Source organism: Sylvia atricapilla, chromosome 26, assembly GCF_009819655.1.
Source record: "Sylvia atricapilla isolate bSylAtr1 chromosome 26, bSylAtr1.pri, whole genome shotgun sequence".
In the NCBI taxonomy this organism is placed as follows: Eukaryota; Metazoa; Chordata; class Aves; order Passeriformes; family Sylviidae; genus Sylvia; species Sylvia atricapilla.
In genome coordinates this window covers 4,425,292-4,435,119 of record NC_089165.1, presented here as the reverse complement: position 1 = coordinate 4,435,119, position 9,828 = coordinate 4,425,292, and the positions used below count along the sequence as shown (strand labels likewise).

Here is a 9,828-nt window from a genome sequence, read left to right as displayed (position 1 = left end):
ATTCACACCAGAATTGTTGTGTGCTCTGACAATCAGGAACAGGAAAAAACCTCCTGTGGTTCCTGTGAGCCATCCCAGGCAGCCTGTGGAGTGTGAAGGTCAGGGATTCACGGGGGACTGGCTGCCATCAGGTCCAGTGAGAGAGAAAAATTTGCCAACAGAGGTGGAATTCTTCTGCCTGACTCGTTGGCTCAGCTCAGCCTCGAGGTGCTCTGGGGATGAACCCCTGTCCCCTCCTGTTCCCACCCCAGGAATCCTGGCCCAGCCCAGCTCATTCTGGGGCACAGAATTGCAGTGACAACAGACAAAGCTCACATCACTGTTCTAGTGTCACCTAAAACAATGGAGTTTTGGCTTGGACTGGGGGAGTCAAAGGTATCTATCTTTGATAGATAGATATCTTTCTATCTTGTGCGTGTGTAGAGTGTAAGGGGTGATTATTTACTCCTACAATCAAAAGGTTTTGCCAGGATCTTTGCCTGAGGTTTTAGAGCCTCATGTGTAGGGCAGATAGCCTGGGACCCTGATGTTTGCTGCCATCCGAGGTCACACTGGGATTGTGACAGAAAAGAGCAGGAACTGTCATCAAGCCATGGGCCTCACAATGAAAATTCCCCTGGAGCCTGCACCTAGATCACTCTGCAGCACTGGTCTCTGGCTCTCTGGGCCTTGTCAAAATCCATGAATAAAATTGATGAGTAAGTGCATTTTGCATGACCTCTCCTACAGACCGTAGGGACATCTAAGGTGACACTGGCTCAGAACACCTGGGAGCCACGGATGTAGGCAAACCCAGCATCTTTACTGGAGCAGGCATTGCCCCACTCCAGTCCCTTCCACCTCCCTCTGCTGCTGCCTGGATTCTGCTCTCATCTGCCAGAGCACACAAACGCCCGGGACCCTCCGGCGGCGCTGCGAGCTTTGCCAGGGGCTGAGGCTGTCACAAGGGACCTGCCCTGTCCTGGGGCAGAGGGACAAGAGCCCGCACGGCCCAGGAGCCCGAGGAGCCGCAAGGACCGTGCGGGAACCGCGGATCTCCCCCGGGAGCCCCGGGGCCGGGGAACCCCCCGGAGTTTCCCTCCGTGCCTGCGGGAGCGAACCTAAGGCAGGATGGAAATGCGCAACTGATTGGATCGACTTCAACAAACCAACACTTTTTCCTCCCCCTTCTCTCCACTTCTCTTCCTCCCCGGCTCCAGCAGCTCCTCTCTCGGCGCTGCTCATCTCCCTTTGTGCACCTCTTACCCGCACTCTCCTCTCTAAACAGGTGCAGTTGCCACTCAATAGACTTTAATTACCACTTCAAGGGCTCTCACCGGGGTCTGCGGGAGGGTGGAGATGAATTTTCCCGAGGATTATGCGTGTGGCTGAGTTCTCTTCAGTCAGATGGTGATATTGCTGCCAGCCAGGATCCTTCGAGAGATCGGTTCTTCGGCTCTCTCTGTTCGTGTTAACAAAAAGGAAAACTGCTGCTGAAGGGAAAAAAACAACCCAGCCATTACCTGGATTAATTAGCAGGACAGCAAATGGGTCTGGAGAAAAACATTACAGAAAATTTACAGCCCGGGAGTCTCAGCTGGGCTTCCAAACTATTATTCCTTGCAAAGCAGAAGTGGAGAGCTCAGCATCTCAGAAGATTTCTGTGGGAGACTGGGCTCTAAAAATACAAGTTGTTTTTAACCACTTTACCTTTTTTTTTGGTCCATGCTTTTCCCATCACGGCTCACTGGAGAGACGTGCTGTTAATGCATCCTGCTGGGACCCTGGGGACTCCTCCCAGGGAACTGTGGGTTCATCCCCGGCTTCTGCACGGTTTGCCTGTGATGGAGGAATTATCCCCAGTGTTTAACTAGTAACATAACGTTATTTTTATTATTAAGATCCTCTTCAAAAGGCACTCCTGGAGAATGCAGAGCAGCTTATGCCTGTCAGAGCTGCCTGGAATCGTTTGCCCAGGATGTGAGTGCACACTTGTGGGGATGCACACAGAAATTTGGACTTGTGCTCCCCTGTGCTGATACACGCAGAGAGGAGCTGGGGGTATAACAGGATCTTTTGGGACGAGGGAGATTTCCAAACATTTAAAAAATCATTTCTTTCACTCAACATTAACATTTCTAATTTTTTCATGAAACGAAATGTAGGAAAGAGATTTTTATAGCAAATTAAGCAACATTTTGTTCTGCTGCAATTAAGTTTGTTTTCCTAAACAAGAAATTCAGCAAACTGGGGAAACAGTGCAGCCAAATGTGCTTTTGCAGATGTGTTTTCCATGAAACATTTTGCCTAGCTTCGAAACAGCTGGGTACGTGCAACATCTGAGCTTCTCCTTGGCTGCTGTCCTGGTCTGGTCCGTGTGGGCTCTGCTCTCCCAACCCACCCGGGACAGCCGGGCCCAGCTCATCCCCCTGAGCCAGCCAGAGCTCCTGGGAGCGGCTCCAGGCTCCTCTCAGCCCTCAGGCATCATCCCAAGCAATGAGACCCTGGCTCAGGTTCCCACCCGAAGCTCTGCCTTGCCCCCCTCGTGCCCCTCCAGCCCCCTCTGCCCCAAACCCGACCCTGGGGCTGCGCTGGGAGGGAGGAAAGGAGGGAGATCTGATGGGATGGTTCATGGCTGGACTCACTCCAGGGCTCTGTGCAATACTCTGGAGAAAGAGCAGCGACCACAACACACGTCAGCCCTGAGGCACCACCTCAGCCCCTGGGAATGTTCTGGTCCTCTCTCCTCGGGCTCGGGATGGAGCTGTGCCCTGGTAAGTGAGGAGGCAGAAGACACAAGGCCTGAGATAGGAAGAGTCACAGGTTCCCACAAACATTTCTCAGGTTCTCTCCTTCTCATGTAACTCATTCTTTCAGCCTCTATGATTTGAAATCCTTCTGCCTTCATCACCTCTTCCTCCCACCCTTCTTTCCCTTGTGCATTTTGATTTCCAGGCCCATCTACCACGTTTCCCTGCCATTTCTGCAGGACTAGGAGGAACATTGATCACAGCCATCTCAAGCCCATCTCTCCTTTTTCCCAAAGAGCAGATGAAAATGTCACCCATGAGATAATCATCATGTTGCTTACATCCCTTAATTGCTCTCAAAGTACACGTCGAGGCTTCAGAGCCTCTTTGAAAGGCAGGTTCTGGCCTTTGGCACATTATTGACAGGCTGTTGATAGGCCCTTTTGTTGAGAAGCAATTTTGTCCTTTTTCCTGTACAATTTTTTGGTTTTTTTAAAGACAGCCCTTTCAAAGAGAGTAGATTTTTAAAATAGAGCTGAGCTTTGAATGAACAGGCATCAGAGTTATTCCTGAGGAGTGGTGGCACACGTGGGAGAGGAGAGCTACTGGCACACTTTGTGCAGGACTCTGTAGAGAAAATAAAAATGAGATGACAAATGGCTTCATCCTTGTTGCTTTTTAGTCCTTCCCCTCTCAGACCTGATAATTAAATGTTTATTTGCAGTGTATTACTAAAGCATTGGACATCTTGTGTGTTCTAGTGGATTGTTCATGGTAAACAGGAGAAAGTCGACACTTCAGCTGTGCAGTGACTCACTGGTATCTAATAATGAAAATTTTTAGGGGTTTTTAATACCTGCTGATAAAAGTGGACTGAGATTTCCTCATCACAACCCCCCCCCTCCTGGTCTCAAAAGCTTTGTGGGTCTGGGGCAGGGACAGAGCAGAACCAGGCACACAGACAGAGCCTCCACCAGCAGTGCAGAGCCTGTGGCAATTCCCACCTCAGCTGCTGATTCCCAGAGGGCACACAGCCTTTAACGTCACCTCTTTAATGCAAATTTATTTTAATGTGCCCCTCTGGGGCCGATGCTGTGGGTGCCTCTCAAGGTGACCCCACCTCAACCAAGCTCCACGCTCCAACACAACCCTGAGCAAAACCCCCAGGCTCTTTGCAACTGAACCCCAGCCCTGAGAGAAATGAAATCCTTTCCTTTCTGAAACAACGTCCCTTGGAATGATTTTGCCCCTAATGAGCCCTGACTGGGCTGCTGTGCTCTGGAGCCACTGGTGTGCATGTTAAAGAGGAGGTGTCTCCGTGTGGAGGTGTGGAGATGCTGCCCCTGTAATGGGATTCTGTTCAGCATCCTAAGTCCCGCATTAGGCTGTGCCTTAGGAGCCCTGGGATGTTCCACAGAGACTGCCTGCAGGTAATCATCCCTCCCAGCTCCTGGCTGTCCCTAACCAAGTGCTCAGCTTGCAGCTCCTGCAGGAACCGCTGCGGACGTGATAAAGTTTAGCCCCTAATGCATTCACCAGCAACAAGGTGGGGAAAGCGCCCATTGATTCGGGGGGAAAGGGAAATGGCAAAGGGCTGTGGTGTCCAGAGAAACCTCCACTCACTGGGATTTGGGTCCTGAACCCTGGGAGGGACTGGGACCCCTGGAATTTCAGTGTGTTCTCTGAGTGGGTTCAAATCATGAGCGATACTCAAACAACATCATTTGTCTCAAATTTATCTTTGAGTCCTCCTTGATTCAAATGATGCATCCCAGTGCTTCCCATCCCAGAAACCAATTTCATACATCACATCCACTTAAATACACATTGTACAACAGGTATAGATACACACACACATTTAAATTTGTGTGTTACATGGAATGAGTCCATTCTTTACAAATTCCAGAAAAGGAGTTCTTCCAAACCCCTTCCCTCACTGACAGACCAGCAGAAGGATATAAACCTTCTCTGCTAGAAAAATATACCAGCTCATTTATTTTTGAAAGTTGTGAACTCATTAGCTGGCACTTAATGTTCCACCCACCTGTGCAGCCCCTCGTGAGGTGACACAAAACCTGCCCAGAGCTCCAAGCCCACCTTCGTCAGCACAGGGTGAGAACTGCTGAGATAAAATGTTGTCTGAATTAGATGGGGAGGATTAGAAAGGTGATAAAAGCTAAGCCAGGAGAAAATCAGACGATAAATAGGTCTGGCAAGATAGATGGATAATCTTCCTCCCAGGCCAAACCTGACAGGATAATCACCTTTTTCTGTTCTCTGGTTCCATTTGCTCTCAGATCACCAGAGCTTCACAGATATCACCGAATTTGGTTTTCTGGTACCCTGGAAATGGGGATCACAAGATCTGTTTTTAAGGACAAGGGATCTGAGGTGTCTCATTTAGGAATGGCTTTAGGTTTCAGATTAGAATTGCAAAAATCATCTCTGAGCAGATTTAACAACCCACTGGAGCAACTGAAATCTCTTTAAACATTCCCAGCTCTTTCCCAGCTGGGAGAGGGTTTGTCTGAACTGCCCATTGCTCTCCTCACTCCTGAGAAATTCCCACTGCTCCTGATCCACACAAGGTCTGAGCCTGCAGAGCTCTGCCCTTGGCTGGAGCCTTTCCCCTCCAGATGGACACTCCTTGTCTGAGGGGAGGAGCTCAGGAAAGTTTTCCATCTCTTCGTGGCATTGATTTCTCCACGAACATTCGACTGGCAACACGGAGCAAGAGAATATTTGATTAGCCAGAATTACAGACCACAACATTAATAATTTTGTGAGCTGAACTGAAAAGGTTTGCACTTGTTCTCGCTGGGAATGGTGCAATTTTCTCCTTTCTGAGAGAAACTTTGCTCTAATGGCAGGGTGCATTGTCATCCCATGGCAGCAGGTACTGACTGTTTGCCTCTGATTTTGGGGGGCTTGAATCCATGCAATTTTCACCTGGGCTGGAATCTTGTAGGTGGACTGTTCATCATGGCTCTGGATTTTCAAAAGAAGTTAGCAATTTTGGACACCTTATATTTGTGTTTGAGACACTGAAAGGGACCGATTGCAAGAGGCAGGTGCTTAGAAGTCCCTTAAAATCAGGATTAATTGGAATATGTCATGCTGGGCACCTGAAAACACTAAAATGCTTTGGAAAATCACAGGGGAGGGAGTTGTGTTTCTGAACATGACTTGAGAAGAATGTACAGCCTTAAGTAACACAGGATAAAGAGAAGATCTTTGCATAACATTATGGAAACATCCTTTAATCCTCAGTGCAGCCAAGTGCTTGACTTTCGTTTGATTCCTGAGGGAGTTCAGTGCTGAAGTTTGTGTAAGTGCATTTGTATTCTCCTGAAGTGGGGCCTGATATTGTCTAAGCTACTGTAGGTTTATGAAAAATTCTGTGTCTTCAAATTAAAATAAATCAAAAGGCAAAGTTCTCTCCTGGAGGACACACAGGGTTTGCTGCAGGTCCATGTGTTCACCTGCAGAGCCACAGTCTGCGCCATGAAAGATCTTTTCTTTGACCTTCCCAAACCCCTGAGCCAGAGGCCCAGAGTTGAAATCTTTAAGTGCTGAACACACATGGAACAAAATTTCCACGTCCCCAGGAGCTTTGAGGTCCCTTCCAACCCAAACCATTCTGTGACTCTGTGATTTGGATGAGCACAAAACCCAAATCCTTTGCTCAGACGTCCCTGAGATCTCCCTGTGCCTGAACCCCGCAGGACTGGGCTGGGTGCAGGACCTGGGGCAGGTCCTTGTCCCCAGTGCCCGTGCAGGGCCCGGGTGTGTGTGCCCAGGGCAGTGTTTGAGAGAGGCTGAACCCGCTGCAGGTGCCCGGGGCAGAACAAATCCCTGCCAAAAGCACAACAACCTCGCCCTGTTTACCCAGGCTCAAAAGCTGTCGCAGATCTTGCGTCTGAAATCCACTCTCTTTTTTTCCTGCTGAGATTCCCAAGCACCTCCCAGTCTCCCAGCTACTACCAGATGCCACGATTGCAGTGGAGTGGCAGCGACACACAGACAAATATTTGTGCAAGGCACACAGAGCCAGGAGCCTGGAACGCTGTCTGTGTGGTGGGAGGGGGAGAGGGCAAGGAGGGTCCTGCCTTTAACAGGCTTTATTTCTACTGAATTTTAAACAACACAAGTCTGGATGTCTGTGTGGTGTTTATTTCCAGCAAAACTTCAAATATTTCCTTCCGGTGGCTGACATGAAACCCTCCTGCCAGACTGATTTCCAGTTTACCCGTTTTGAAGAATACTTAAAGGGTCAGGAATTCAACTGAATTAAGTTTAGACCTTACCCCGAGTCCTCTGTTCTTCAGAGACCTCTGGGTTGGATCCATCTATGAGATCTACAGAAAATTGCCAGTAAAAACAAAAAAGTGACAAAATACGCCCTGAACAAATGGAAATGAAACTTTGATTAAGCAAGACTGCACAATACAAAATTTAGTTAGCTTTGAGGATATGATATCATCTGTCCTACTATTTTTTATAGGAAATATGAAATCTGATTAGGCAATTTCCCAGAATGCAGAGATAAACCCATAAAAGCAGGAATAGGTATTTGGTGCAATATCATTTTCTGGCTTCTTCTGCATGGCCTTTTGGGGCAGGAGATGAAGAATATGGGGTATTTTCCCTTATTTTACAGCTGAACTTCAAGGGGAAAAGCCTGATATTGGTGCTGGCAGAGACAAGGCAGTGCCCAGACTGAACCTCAGCAGTTGTTGCGTTCAGGACAGATCAGTCACTGTGTGACAGAACTGATGGGAGATACTAAAAGATTTACAGAGAGATAACAAAGATACCTTTCCACTCCAGTCCCACAGGGAAACATCACTACCTTTACTTTGTTCAATGCCTATAAAATATTTCTAAAGGCTGTGTGGATATTCAAGGCCTGAAAGGAAATAACTTTCTTTTCAAGTGGTTCTCTCTCTCTCTCTCTTTTTTTTTTTTTTTTTTTTTTTTTTTTTTTTTACACAATGTTTAATTCTGAAATAACAAATAGGAATTTCCTTAAAATGGAGAACAGCTTATTTCCTTTTCCTCTCAGAGACCAACATCACTCAGGAAAAATAAAAGTGTATTTTAAAAATACAAGGACAGGAGATGTGGAGTGGACTGGACCAAATTACCTTGAGCCTCTGTTCAGCAAAGAGTTTAAACACACATTTAGCAGAGCTGGGGGAGAATTTCCAGTGAACAGGGATCCATTCAGGGAATATCCCAGCTTTCAAAAATGGAGATTAAAAAAACGCAGCAAATCACTTCAGCTGGCAATAGCTCTGTGAAATGCTCAATTTCCAAAGTGCTCAAACACTTGAACATTTTATATTTTTTTATTTTCTATATTAGAGCCTTGGTTTGATAACCTAAAGAGAAAAAAATGTTTTATTTTATCTTGAGCCAGAGATAAATATGTTGTTGTTTTAGTTTTGTCAAAATTAAAAACAAAACCCAACTACTTTGTTTAATTCGATCACACTCAATTTTTAATTTTTTTTTCTCTGGAGGGGAGCATTTTGGGGAAAAAAAATCCACTCTGATTTAGCCATCGAGCACTTCAACATAACACAATCTGTCAATGGACCCAAAGCGTGCCACTACTGCAAGGCAGGTTTTTAGTAGCCAGATAGAATCAGCCACAGACAAAAATTCATTTCAAATAACTGCTCATGAAGCATCACCTCCCAACAGAACCTTGGTGAAATGTCCTGTTTCTCCTACAGACTAGCGAATTTTAAGAGCAACTTTTCACATGAACTACCAGTCAGGCACATTTTCAAAACAAGAGTGTTGGGTTTTCCAGCATAAAGCCTTGATGTTGAGTAGATGGGAAGTGCAGGTTACATTTGGATTCACGCAATCATTCCGTGCTTCCCAAATGTTTTTATTCCCTGCCCTACCCGAGGCTGTGAGCGTCTTACCTGAGGCTGGCAGGGATGTTTGGAAAACGCGTCCACCCCAATGTCCCTTCCCGCCTCACCCAGCCTTGGCTCTCAGCCAGACCCCGAGTACCTCCCGAGTGCCGTGGGACGGCTCCCGGCCCCCGGGTGTCCGTGTCGGGCACCGGGAACCTGCGGGCACCGGGGACCTGGGGCAGGTGACCGGGCCGTGCCACTCCCCCGTGCCTCCCGAATCCCGCAGAGACCCCTCCGGGCCGGACTCACCGTGGCCCCGGCGAGCAGTCCAGCGCCGCCTCGGTGGCTCTGGGTGCCGGCGGTGTCCCGGGAGAGTCCCGCCGGCGGTGCGCGGTGCCGGTTCCCGGGGCCGGTTCCCGGGGCCGGGTCCCGGTCCCGCTCCAGCCCCGCCCGGGAGCCGCCGCCGGGCGCTGTCCGTGGTGCTGATCCGCGGCCCCGCCGCCGGGACGCGCTCGGGATGTCCCCGGGATCGCCTCGGCTGCCCCCGGGGCCGAGCCGCCCCTGCCCCCGAGCGCTCCCCGCAGCCGCGGCACCGGCTCCACAGGTGGCCGGGGAGCCCCGAGCCGCCTCCGCACCCGCGGGGCTCACCTGTCCCTGGCTCACCTGAGCGGCGGAGGGCTCGGGAGGCTGCCCTGCCTCTGCCTCGGGGCTTTTATGGGCCGCCGGGGGGGCGGCGGGCGGAGCGCCCGGGCGGGGACTCCGCGCCTCGGCCAACGGCAGCGGCCGCTCCGGGCAGCTGCGGCAGCATTACATCATGGGACCGCCCGCTTCAGTGTAAGAGTCTCGGCGGCGCTCGGCAGCGGGGGCACACGGCAACAGGTCCGTCCGGGGAGCGGCCAGCCCTGGGAACGGGGCTCTCCCCGGGCCGGGGAACGGCGGGGACAGCCCGCGGGGACAGCCCGCCTGGCTCCGGCCGGAGCACGGACGCTCTCCTTTGTGGCGGTCACTCGCTCCGGATTCCCCAGCACCGAACGCCAGCAGCCTGTCCTCTCCATCCCGCCGCAGTGTCCCTCGGCCCGGGTACCCTCTGGTCTTCCCACTCCAATGGGCAGCCGAGCTTCACCCCTTACCATCCTTTTTTCACAAACCCCAGCCCTCCATTTCTTCCCAGACACACCGAACTGAAAGACAGCCCAGATCTGAGTACCTGGGATCCTCTGGACCTC

General features: G+C 50.1%; 1 long non-coding RNA gene across 1 annotated transcript; it reads right to left on the bottom strand.

Moving 5' to 3' along the window:
• Positions 1-2,629: 2,629 nt before the first annotated feature.
• On the bottom strand, positions 2,630-8,984 carry LOC136371999 (uncharacterized). Its single transcript, XR_010745430.1, has 3 exons — positions 8,912-8,984; positions 4,774-4,848; positions 2,630-2,750 (listed from the first exon to the last, which is right to left on the bottom strand). It is a non-coding gene; the product is annotated as an uncharacterized lncRNA (long non-coding RNA).
• Between the last annotated feature and the right edge of the window lie 844 nt (positions 8,985-9,828).